Raw genomic sequence first — 11,835 nt, forward strand, 5'->3', positions numbered from 1 at the left:
AACAGAAGGAAAACTTCCAAACTCATTCTATGAGGCCAGCATTACCTTAATCCCCAAACCAGGCAAAGACCCCATCAAAAAGGAGAATTTCAGACAGATATCCCTGATGAATATGGATTCCAAAATCCTCAACAAAATCCTAGCTAATAGTATCCAACAATACATTAAAAGGATCATCCACCACGACCAAGTGGGATTTATCCTCAGGATGCAAGGGTGGTTCAACATTCGCAAATCAATCAGTGTGATAGAACACATTAATAAGAGGAGGGAGAAGAACCATATGGTCCTCTGAATTGATGCAGAAAGCATTTGACAAAATACAGCATCCTTTCCTCTTCAGAGTGTAGGGATAGAGGGAACATTCCTCAAGTTCATAAAATCCATCTATGAAAGACCCACAGTGAATATCCTCCTCGATGGGCAAAAGATGAGAGCTTTCCCTTAAGATCAGGAACAGGACAAGGATGCCCACTCTCACCACTGTTGTTCAACATAGTACTAGAAGTCCTAGCAACAGCAATCAGACAACAAAAAGCAATAAAAGGTATTCAAATTGGCAAAGAAGCAGTCAAACTCTCTCTCTTCGCAGATGACATGATACTTTATGTGGAAAATCCAAAAGACCCCACCTCCAAATTACTAGAACTCATACAGCAATTCAGTAATGTGGCAGGATACAAAATCAATGCAGAGCAATCAGTGGCTTTCTTATACACTAACAATGCAACTATATAGAAAGAGAAATTGGAGAATGATTCCATTTATAATAGCACCAAAATCCATAAGGTACCTCAGAATAAAGCTAACCAAAGAGGTAAAGGATCTATACTCTAGGAACTACAGAACTCTCATGAAAGAAATTGAAGAAGATACAAAAAGATGGAAAAATATTCCATGCTCATGGATTGGAAGAATAAACATTGTTAAAATGTCTATGCTACCCAGAGCAATCTATACCTTCAACGCCATCCCGATCAAAATTCCAATGATATTTTTCAAAGTGCTGGAACAAACAATCTTAAAATTTGTATGGAATCAGAAAAGACCCCGAATAGCCAAGGAAATGTTCAAGAAGAAAAGCAAAGCTGGGGATATCACGTTGCCTGATTTCAAGCTATATTACAAAGCAGTGATCACCAAGGCAGCATGGTACTGGCACAAACACAGACATATACACAAATGGAACAGAATAGAGAGCCCAGATATGGACCCTCAACTCTATGGTCAAATAATCTTTGACAAAGCAGGAAAAAACATGATATGGAAAAAAGACAGTCTCTTCAGTAAATGGTGCTGGGAAAATTGGACAGTTATATACAGAAGAATGAAACTCGACCATTGCTCACACCATGCACAAAGATAAACTCAAAATGGATCAAAGACCTCAATGTGAGACAGGAATCCATCCAAATCTTAGAGGAGAACACAGGCAGTAACCTCTTTGACATCGGCCACAGCAACTTCTTACTTTCTTTTTCTTTTTTTAAAGATTTTGTTTATTTATTTGACAGAGAGAGAGATAGCAAGAGCAGGAACACAAGCAGAGGGAGTGGGAAAGGGAGAAGCAGGCTGCCCGCTGAGCAGGGAGGCCAATGTGGGGCTCAATCCCATGACCCTGGGATCATGACCTGAGCCGAAGGCAGACGCTTAACGACTGAGCCACTCAGGTGCCCCACACAGCAACCCCTTTAAAGATACATCTCCAATGGCAAGTGAAACAAAAGCAAAAATGAACTTTGGGACTTCATCAAGATAAAAAGCTTCTGCACAGCAAAGGAAACAGTCAACAAACCGAAGAGGCAACCCACAGAACGGGAGAAGATATTTGCAAATGACACTACAGACCAGGCGCTGATTTCCAAGATCTATAAAGAACTTCTCAATATCAACATCCAAAAAACAAATAATCAAGTCAAAAAATGGGCAGAAGACATGAACAGACACTTCTCCAAAGATATATAAATGTCTAACAGACACATGAAAACATGTTCATCATCATTAGCCATCAGGGAAATCCAAATCAAAACCACATTGAGATACCACCTTACACCACTTAGAATGGCAAAAATGGACAAGGCAAGAAAAAACAAATGTTGGGAGAGGTTGTGGAGAAAAGGGAACCCTCTTACATTGTTGATGGGAATGCAAGTTGGTACAGCCACTTTGGAAAACAGTGTGGAGGTTCCTCAAAAATTTAAAAGTAGAGCTACCCTATGACCCAGCAATTGCACTCCTGGGTATTTACCCCAAAGACACAGATGTAGTGAAAAGAAGGGCCATATGCACCCCAGTGTTCATAGCAGCAATGTCCGCAATAGCCAAACTGTGGAATGAGCTGAGATGCCCTTCAACAGATGAATGGATAAAGAAGATATGGTCCATCTATACAATGGAATATTACTCAGCCATCAGAAAGGATGAATACCCAACTTTTACATCAACATGGATGGGACTGGAGGAGATTATGCTAAGTGAAATAAGTCAAGCAGAGAAAGTCAATTATCACATGGTTTCACTTATTTGTGGAACATAAGGAATAACATTGAGGACATTAGGAGAAGAAGGGAAAAGTGAAGGGGGGGAAATCGGAGGGGGAGATGAACCGTGAGAGACTATGGACTCTGAAAAACAAAGTGAGGGTTTTAGAGGGGAGGGGAGTGGGGGGATGGGTTAGCCTGGTGATAGGTATTAAGTAGGGTACGTACTGCATGGACCACTGGGTGTTATACCAAAGCAATGGATCGTGGAACATTATATCAAAAACTAATGATGTATTGTATGGTGACTAACATAACATAATAAAATTAAATTGAACTTAAAAAAAAGAAGACATCCAAACGGCTAACAGACATATGAAAAGAGCTCAACATCACTTATCATCAGGGAAATGCAAATCAAAATCACAATGAGATATCACCTCAAACCTGTCAGAATGGCTAACATCAAAAAAAAAAAGAAACAACAGTGTTGTTGAAGATAAGGAGAGAAAAGTACCCTCATCTACAGTTGGTCGGAATGTAAACTGGTGTAGCCACTGTAGAAGACAGTATGAAGGTTCCTTAAAAAATTAAAAATAGAACCACCATATGATCCATAATTCCATTACTGGGTACTTATCCAAAGAATATGAAAATCCTAATTTGAAAGGATCTCTGCACCCCTATGTTTATTGGAGCATTATTTACAATAGCAAAATTATGGAAATTTTCATTGATAGGTTAAAGAATAAAGAAGATGTGCTATACACATACAATTGAATATTATTCAGGGATAAAAAAAGAATGAAATCTTGCCTTTTGTAACAACATGGATGGATCTAGAGCATATAATGCTAAGCAAAATAAATGAGTCAGAGAAAGACAAATACCATATGATTTCACTGATTCACGGAATTTAAGAGACAATACAAATGAACAAAGAGGGAAAAAAGAGACAAACAGACTCTTGGGCATCTGGGTGGCTCAGTTGGTTGAGTGTCTGCCTTTGGCTCGGGTCATGATCCCAGAGTCCTGAGATCAATCCCCACATGGGGGTCCTTGCTTGGCAGGGAGCCTGTTTCTCCCTCTCCCTCTGCCTCTGCCTCTGCTGCTGCTCCCCCTGCTTGTGCTCTCTCTCAAATAAATAAAATCTTTAAAAAGAAACAAACAAAAAAACCAGACTCTTAACTATAGAGAACAAACAGATGGTTATCATAGGGTAGTTGGCTGTTTGGATGGGTGAAATAAGTGATAGGGATGAAAAGTACACCTGTTTTGATGAGCACTAATATATGGAATTGTCAAATCACTAATTGTACACCTAAAACTAATATAACACTGGAATTAAAACTACACTGGAATTAAAATTTAAAGAAATTATTATATCCTAGTATTCAGTTATTCCACTTTTTTTGGTAATGGAAATCCAGGCATATGTACATCAAAAGACATGTACAAGAATGTGTGTGTTTTCCTTATTTGCTGGAGTCGACCAAGGTAGGAAAAGTTAAACTATAATCAACAAATTCCTGGAGGATCAATATGCACAAAGATGGAGAGTTAAAAATTAGGAGTAGGCAGGCTTAGGGGGCCCCACACTTTCATGAGTTACCTCTACAAGCCCCATCAGGAGCTCTGAGTGAAGATCAGGGAGTTTCCTTCAGGGAAGGGAGAAGTAACCATTCTGAAATATGCCCAGAGCATTTTGTTCTTAACACAAGCCTGCCCTCAAGGGAAACTATTTCACCAGAACCTGACCACTGTGGATTTTACCAGAGACTAACAGTACTGGGGGAAAGGAATTTTTCAGTTCCAGTTTCCTCTAACCTTCCTGTCTCTCCTAAACAGAGATGGGAAGTGGCTTAGAAGTGCTTGTGAAGGTCAAAGCCCAGGGGCACAGAATCACTAAAAGATTGAGACCTAAGCATAAGACTATAAAACGCTTCTCCTCACCCCACTCCTTACCACCACATCAATAAGGCTCCTGCACAAGAGATTACAAAGGGAAGAACTATAAGCCTCAGTCCTAATTTAAGAAATTTCAAGGAAAACACAAAGATCATTTGGGATAAAAAAAGTGACACCAGATGAAATTTGGCCTTTAACACTTACAGCTACAGCAAATAGCAAACACAGCTCAACTCCTAGCCAGATAAACATAAAACCTTCTGCTCATGGCCTATTTAAATAGATCCTTTTACTCAGTACGTTTTGTCCAGCTTTCAACAAAAATTTACAAGGCATGCTAAAAAAAAAAAAAAAAACGAAAAAACACACAACCTAAAGAGACAGAGCCATCAGAACCAGACTCAGATATGGCAGAGATTTCGGAATTATCAAACTGGGAATTTAAAATAGCTATAATTAATAGAATAAGGGCTTAATGGGGAAATCAAAAACACTGTGACAGAAATGCAGAATAAATTTGAGGGGCTGATCATTGGACTAGACATAGCCAAGGAAAGAATCAGTGAATCAAAGATATGTCAATAGAAATTTCCCAAAATAAAAAGCAAAGAGAAAAAATAGTGAAAGAAACAAAACAGAATATTCATGGATTGTGGGACAATTAAAAAAGGTAGAACAAATGTATAATGAGAATACCAAAAAGCGAAGAAATAAAGGAATAGAAAAAAATACTTGAAGTATTGGTTGAGAATTTTCCAAAATTAATGACATACACCAATCCACAGATCCAGAAGTTTGGAGAACACTAAGTAGGCAAATACTAAAAAATCTACATCTAGGCATATTTTATTCAAACTTCAGAAAATCAAAGACACAGAGAAAATCTTGAAGGAAGCTGGGGGTGAGGAAGAATGCCTACATACAGAGGGACAAGAATAAGAATTACATCAGGGGCGCCTGGGTGGCTCAGTCGTTAAGCGTCTGCCTTCAGCTCAGGTCATGATCCCGGGGTCCTGGGATCGAGTCCCGCATCGGGCTCCCTGCTCGGCAGGAGGCCTGCTTCTCCCTCTCCCACTCCCCCTGCTTGTGTTCCTGCTCTCGCTCTCTTTCTCTCTGTCAAATAAATAAAATCTTTAAAAAAAAAAAAAAAGAATTACATCAGACTTCTCTTCAGAAACCATGCAAGAAGCATAAAAAACCACCAACCTAGAAGCCTATTTCCAGCAAAATTATCCTTCAAAAGTAAAAAAGACATAAAAATTTTCTCAAACAAAAATTGAGGAAATTTGTTGCCAGTAGTTCTGTCTGGAAAGAAATGTTAAGAGAAGTTCTTCAGAGAGGAGGAAAATGATATAGTTCAGAAACTTTTTTTTAAAGATTTATTTACTTATTTGAGAAAGAGAGAGCAGGGAGGAGGGGCGGAGGGAGAGGGAGAGAGAGTTTTAAGCAGACTCCATGAAGAATACAGAGCCTGATGAAGGGCTCAATCTCATGACCCTGAGATCAGGACCTGAGCCCAAAACCAAGAGTTGGACACTTAACCAACTGCACCACCCAGGTGCCCCAGAAACTCCTTTCTACATAAAGGAGAATATTAGAGAAGGAATAAATGAAGAAGCTTCTCTGTTGCCTCCCTGAGGTATTGGTACCACATCCAGCACCTGGACCCTCCTAATATATGCTAAATAATATGGACATGGAGCACCATGGATTGTTGACTAAAAGAAGGAAAAATAGAAGACTTACTCCCTTGACTCATGCTGAAGATACTGAAATGAACATGGTTAATTCTCTGACTCCTGGAAGGGAAGAATCTTCTAAAGGAACTGGATAAAACTGTAAATCAAAAATGAAAATATGATGAAAGTTATTTTACCCTCTGCTTTATAAATATGAATAATTTATTTTGTCTATGCAACAGAATGTTTTGTTATAGTATTGTGATCCTAGTTAAATTGTGGCATCATTTTGAGATCAATAATTGAGAATTTAAAGAAAAGGGAATTGAATATTTGTACTGTAGACATTATGAACTCTTTAAAAACCAAAAATTACTTTTAAACTGGAAATGAAAAAGCCACAGAAGCATCATCCTGCAAGTTTTAATTTCTAATAATGTAACTACCAATCACTATAACCCACATAAACAAAAAGCCCTTTGGGTCCCCTCCCCACCTCCCTACCCTTTGAAGAGTAAAAAGTTCTTGAAACCCAAAAGTGAGAAAACCACTGTTATTTATCATCAGTTGTAATAGGTCCTCTTCTTGCTATGACCTCATAACAAGACATTGTTATGGAACTCTAAGCAGCTACCTGAGTCCCTGGCTGGGTCTAGATTTTTGGTGCTTCTAGCTCTGGAAGAAGGTTTTGGTGACCTGAGAGATATGGACCACAGTTAGCCTTTTTCTATTTTCTTTTTTTCTCCACCTTTCTCCATCCCCACCCACCTCCCTCATTTCTTTCTTTCTTTTCTTCTTTCATTTTTCATTTTTCTTATTTTTTTCTCATTTTCCCCTTTTTTGTATTTATCTTTATTTTTTTTTATTCTTTTTTATCTTTTTCTCATTTTTTATTTTAGTAATTTTTTTCTATATCTTTTCTTTTTTTTATCCTTTTTTCTTTTGTCCTTTATTCTTTTCCTTTTTCTTATTTTTATCTTTCTTTTTCTCTATTTTTGCCTTTTCTCATTTTTTTCTTTCCTTTATTCCTTAATTTTTATTTTTCTCACTTTTTAATTTTTTTCATTTTTATTTTTAATTTACTATTATTAGTAATACTAACAGTAAGTCCACTATGCTGATGGGCTTCTTGCCAATCTCTGCTTGAGAGAAGACCCATGTTTGGCAACTACTGGCTCCTCAAGACCATTGCCAAGATTACCTTCACCAAAGTGAAGTTAGCTGGACACATCCTGACTGGCTAATGGTGGCTACAAAGATCATTAACAAAAGTCATCAGAACTCCTGCAGGCTCCAAGACTATCCCTTGAAATTTAGATCAGCAAGTGCTGGAAACAAACAGCTGTGGATGGGAGCTGTGTAAGTAGTATGTGCTGCTGTGTGTGTATGGCTTGACTGTTCCATAGGCGACATGCAGTGGAGGATGGAGGTGTGCACATTGTTGCATTCTCTCTATGGAGCTCAAATTGAGAAGGTATCCAGCAACCCATGGCATTCAAAAGCATTGTATCCAAAAGAACTGCTAAACTTAAGTTTAAAGAATTGACAGGAGTCACTTGGGAGACAAAACACCAGCCAGCCTTAGCTGCAAGTCAGTCATTTACCACCACCTGGGTGAAACTTTAGACACTGGACTATTTCTCCCAGGGTACTTCCCTCTTCTCCTGCTTTTCCCTTTTCTTCTATGTTTATGGGAGAGGGGAGATGGTTCTACAGAAATAAATGCAATAAAAGTATTTAATAGGGAAGCATTTGCTATCTTATTTTCTGAGTTGCTTTTAACTGATGGATTGTAGGTGATTATTGATTGATTAGTTCTCATTTACATTTGTCTTAGAGAACATAGGCCATCATTTTCTTTAGCTGGTTTTATAACAATAGTATTAACATCAACAAATTACTATTTACTATTGCCTAAAGACTTCTATACCATTCCAATTAATTTTAGCCACAAATGACCATTTTTCGACCAGAAATAAATGCTGAGTGAAGCTGAGTAGCTTATTGAAAATCACACAGCTGGTGAGTGACTGAGCTTATGTTGTGTGATTGTGCTCTCAACCTCAGTGCTATATGGTTACCCTCAACTCAGATCTGGGGGCCTCTAGGGTCCTGTTTCAGTATTCTTTTAAGGTTAATTATAATTGTGTCTCTCAAATGGACACTTCAAAGTCACATGAGAGATGAGACAATCAAATTGCTTTGTGTAGCATTTTTTAGTGCTCTTTGTGAATTAATTTGTCTGCAGTCTCCTAGGTTGTCCTCTGCACAAGCTGGACATAGGACAAATTCTACTTTGAAAATGTGGAAGAAAAATGCAGCTGTCCAGAGTGCTGGATATGCTTATAGTGTATAGAACCCCACAATGCTTAGCTTTAGAGGCCCTTTGGCACACAGGTTGGCCTTCCTGGTATTATAGCTTTAGCAGAAGCCTAATCCAGATCTAAAGCAGAGGACAGTGGCTAGAAAAATGGTCTTCTTGCTCCTCTCCTACCTCATATCAAAATTTCTTTTGAGCTAATTAGCAAACATGGAATAATGTCATGAGGATGACATCTCTTATATATTCTCAAATTCACTTATTATACTAGAAGATCCACCTTTCCCTATCCCAATCCTTTTTTATTAATATACAAATTAATTTACCCAGGAAATTAATATTCTGACTCTTGTGCAGATGTGAGGAGCTGGATATGTATATAATATATACAAAAAGTATTTTTGAAAGAAATATATTTATTGGGTAGCTACTATCTTCTTGCATGGTGCTAGAACAAGAAATATGAGTAAAATACTACTTGTCTTTGAGGAGCAAATTTATTAGTTGGAGATTTATTTCCAAGTATTTATTTAGTTACCTTCAAGTACCTAGCACCAAGCAAGTAATAAAGAAGTATCTATTTGCATTTATTTGCTGAAGGGGTGGAGGTAAGTGTGGAGGAGGAGCACTTAATCCATCCTGGGGGAGGAGGGAGTTTGGACTGGTGGGAAGTGGAGAAGGTGAGACTTCCTACAGGATCCAAAAGAAGTGATGACTGAATGGTCTTAAAAGATGAGTGGAAGTTAGCTTAGCTAAAGAAAGAGGGCAGGGTAGACTTTCAGACACCTGGCACTGAGAAAGACAGCAGAGTGTACATTTCAGGGGTATATTTCAGCAGTGAACACTGTGTATATGGTGAAAACAGCACTCTTTTCATTCAAAAATGTAGAGCAGAAGAAATAAATTCCAGGCTGTTGGGGGCTAATAAAATCAGAAAGCCCACTTCACCCCTTTATGGAGTTACCTAAAACATAGACACTAATTAAGAAGATTTCAAATGCATAAACTCAATTCTTTCCAGAAGATGTTCTATAGAATACAAGATGTTTGGTATATTAATAAGAAACACTTAATAAATAGGTCCCAAGGTCAAACTGGTTCAGAAAATGTAAATATTCATCATGAATCTTAAGAAGGGACAAAGTCTGCAGTTTTCCAGAAGGTTTGGGTAGCTCTTCACCTGAGCATCTTGAGAAACTGGTTCTCAGAGTACACGCTGGGAAATGCCATGTCAGCACATGGATGCTACCTGGCTAGTCTAATAGACCCCATTCTCCCTGAAGACATGCTGACTCTCCTGAGATCACTCAAGCTAGAAACAGGCTGAAGGGAGCCAGCTGCAGATACATTAATGATGGGAAGACCCAAAAATGCAGTCAGTCTAGCTAACTGACTTTCGACTTAACCCACTGCTCATCGGCTGTGTGCTGTGTATTAGGTCCTTCAGCTCTCCAAAGTGCCAGCTTTCTGCTATGGCCAAGAAGCATTTCCTCCTGTCTTCTCTCACTTCTTTGCATTTTTCTGACCTCTTTAAGCAATACAGTGACTCACATGGATATTAAAGTTAACAGCTGTTTTTATAGCTAACCTATTAGTTGGGAGAAAGTAAGAATTCTTGATAGGGATAGGAAAGGTTGATTGGGAAATAATTTGATCTATTTTGGTCCGTAGACACTTGAGAAAATTGTGCCTTTCCAAAACTCTAGTTTTCAGAGTCAAAAGAAGGTAGCTACAATTTTTAAATGAAAGCTATGTAAGAGTTATCTCTCATCTATATTGGAGACATCAGGGTAATTGGCAAGGGCTGGTCTCTTAGAGAGGATTTGGGCTACTTTTGGACATCAAAGGGAAAAAAAGTAATAAATTTGTCTTGATTCCACAGAGCCTTTAGTCTTGTATCACTTGCATGAAATGATTGCCCCATTTAGTCTCCTAATGTCAGTAGGTAACTCCCAAGTGTTAATTTCAATAGGCTATTCATATTTTTTATTATGCTTATAGACTTGTAAAATCCTATCTTTAAAAAGGTCTTTACAGATCACATAGGATAGTGCATTCAGCTTGTGTTCTTCCACTGTTTGTAGAGGTAGCCTTTATAGTGCATCTGTAAGGATGGGGAGGATTAATATATAAGAGGAGGAAATGGTAGGCAGAGATGGAGGCACGTGGGATATACTGAGGGGAGTAGTTCTTGTGTTTGCCTTTTTCTCATGATTGACCATGGCCTCTGTGCCTTGTAGGAGATGAGGTTAGGACAGTGCAGCAGTGATAGAGTGAGAACATTCACACAGGAAAATGTATAGAGAACAACATTTTATATTAAGCATGTTATGTCTACTTCATGGCCATTGTGGTAGGTGTCAGCTATGTCTGGCTTATACACTTAGCATCATTTTTCATCCATATAGAAATCTATCAGATAAAGGCTTAACTTTTGAAAGTTGCATTGTCTCGAAAATGAAATCTGGATGAATGTTGAAACCTTCAGCTACCATCCTTTCCTCCCTTGTCCCCTAAAATCCCTCATATATATTGAGTTATCCTTGAGAAGTAAAGTAACATTTTCCTGGAATTGTTAGTAAAGATTAATTAGATATTTCCTCAGTTGCTTAGACATGTGTATTAAGACACAAAAAACAGCTACTCAGCATTTATGGTGTAAAGAAATGTCTTGCATTATTTTCAAGTACCTCAGTGTTGAAGCAATGCAGTTTTTGTGTCTCTAAAATGTGATATGAAAGATCTGGGACATTCATTAGTTTTATAAGTGTCACTTAAAGGGGAAGAAAATAGAGACTGTGCACTTAAGAGTGCGATAATTCACACATGTATTTCTGGCTTGTAATTTGAGGGGACAGCAATAATGTTTTTATTTGGGGCATGTACTTCTAAGAATAAGTACAATATGTTAACAAGAGAGACTCAGAATACTACTTTCTCTTCCTTTTCTGAAGAATAGGCTAAGGATATCATTCAGGGCTTTCTCATTTGCATTCCCCACCCCCTTTGCAGATGTCACAAAGTTCCACTAAGGCTCACTTTAATAATCAGAGTAGTTTAGATGTCACTTGAGTGTACCCACTCTGAGCTGCTGGCTTACATTCCCTGCCCAGGGTTCAGCCACTACAGTAGATCCCCTGAGCTTTGGTGTGCTCTAGGCTTCTGTCCTCTCGGACAGTTCCCAGGTGTAGGGCACAGAGATCTCATTTAGTGTGGGGCTTTTGAGTTTTTTCTAGAGTAGGACTGCTTGGTGAAGTCACTGAACAGTCCTAGAAGGGTCCTTGATTGAAAATGTTGTAGTATGTTTTCTTTTCACATGTCCTCTAGACCAAGCAGGAACCCTTTTGACATGGACTTTTCTCTCAAATATGTCTAGCAGAGTGCCTGGCTCAATGAATAGTATTTTTTTCCTAAAAGAAACCTATAAAAAAAGAACTACATGGAATTT

At 38.3% G+C, this 11,835-nt stretch overlaps 1 long non-coding RNA gene across 3 annotated transcripts in view; it reads right to left on the reverse strand.

The window, feature by feature from the left end:
- LOC115940885 (uncharacterized) overlaps positions 1-8,127 on the reverse strand; it is a 122,685-nt gene extending 114,558 nt beyond the window's left edge. For 2 of the 3 annotated variants that reach the window (XR_014144218.1, XR_014144219.1), the window contains exon 1: positions 6,135-8,127. This is a non-coding gene — a long non-coding RNA (uncharacterized LOC115940885). The remainder of the gene's footprint in view (positions 1-6,134) is intronic. The other variant, XR_014144220.1, reaches the window with a different exon arrangement.
- Positions 8,128-11,835: the final 3,708 nt, after the last annotated feature.

This window comes from Leptonychotes weddellii, chromosome 4, assembly GCF_054177405.1.
Source record: "Leptonychotes weddellii isolate Sample4059 chromosome 4, ASM5417740v2, whole genome shotgun sequence".
In the NCBI taxonomy this organism is placed as follows: domain Eukaryota; kingdom Metazoa; phylum Chordata; class Mammalia; order Carnivora; family Phocidae; genus Leptonychotes; species Leptonychotes weddellii.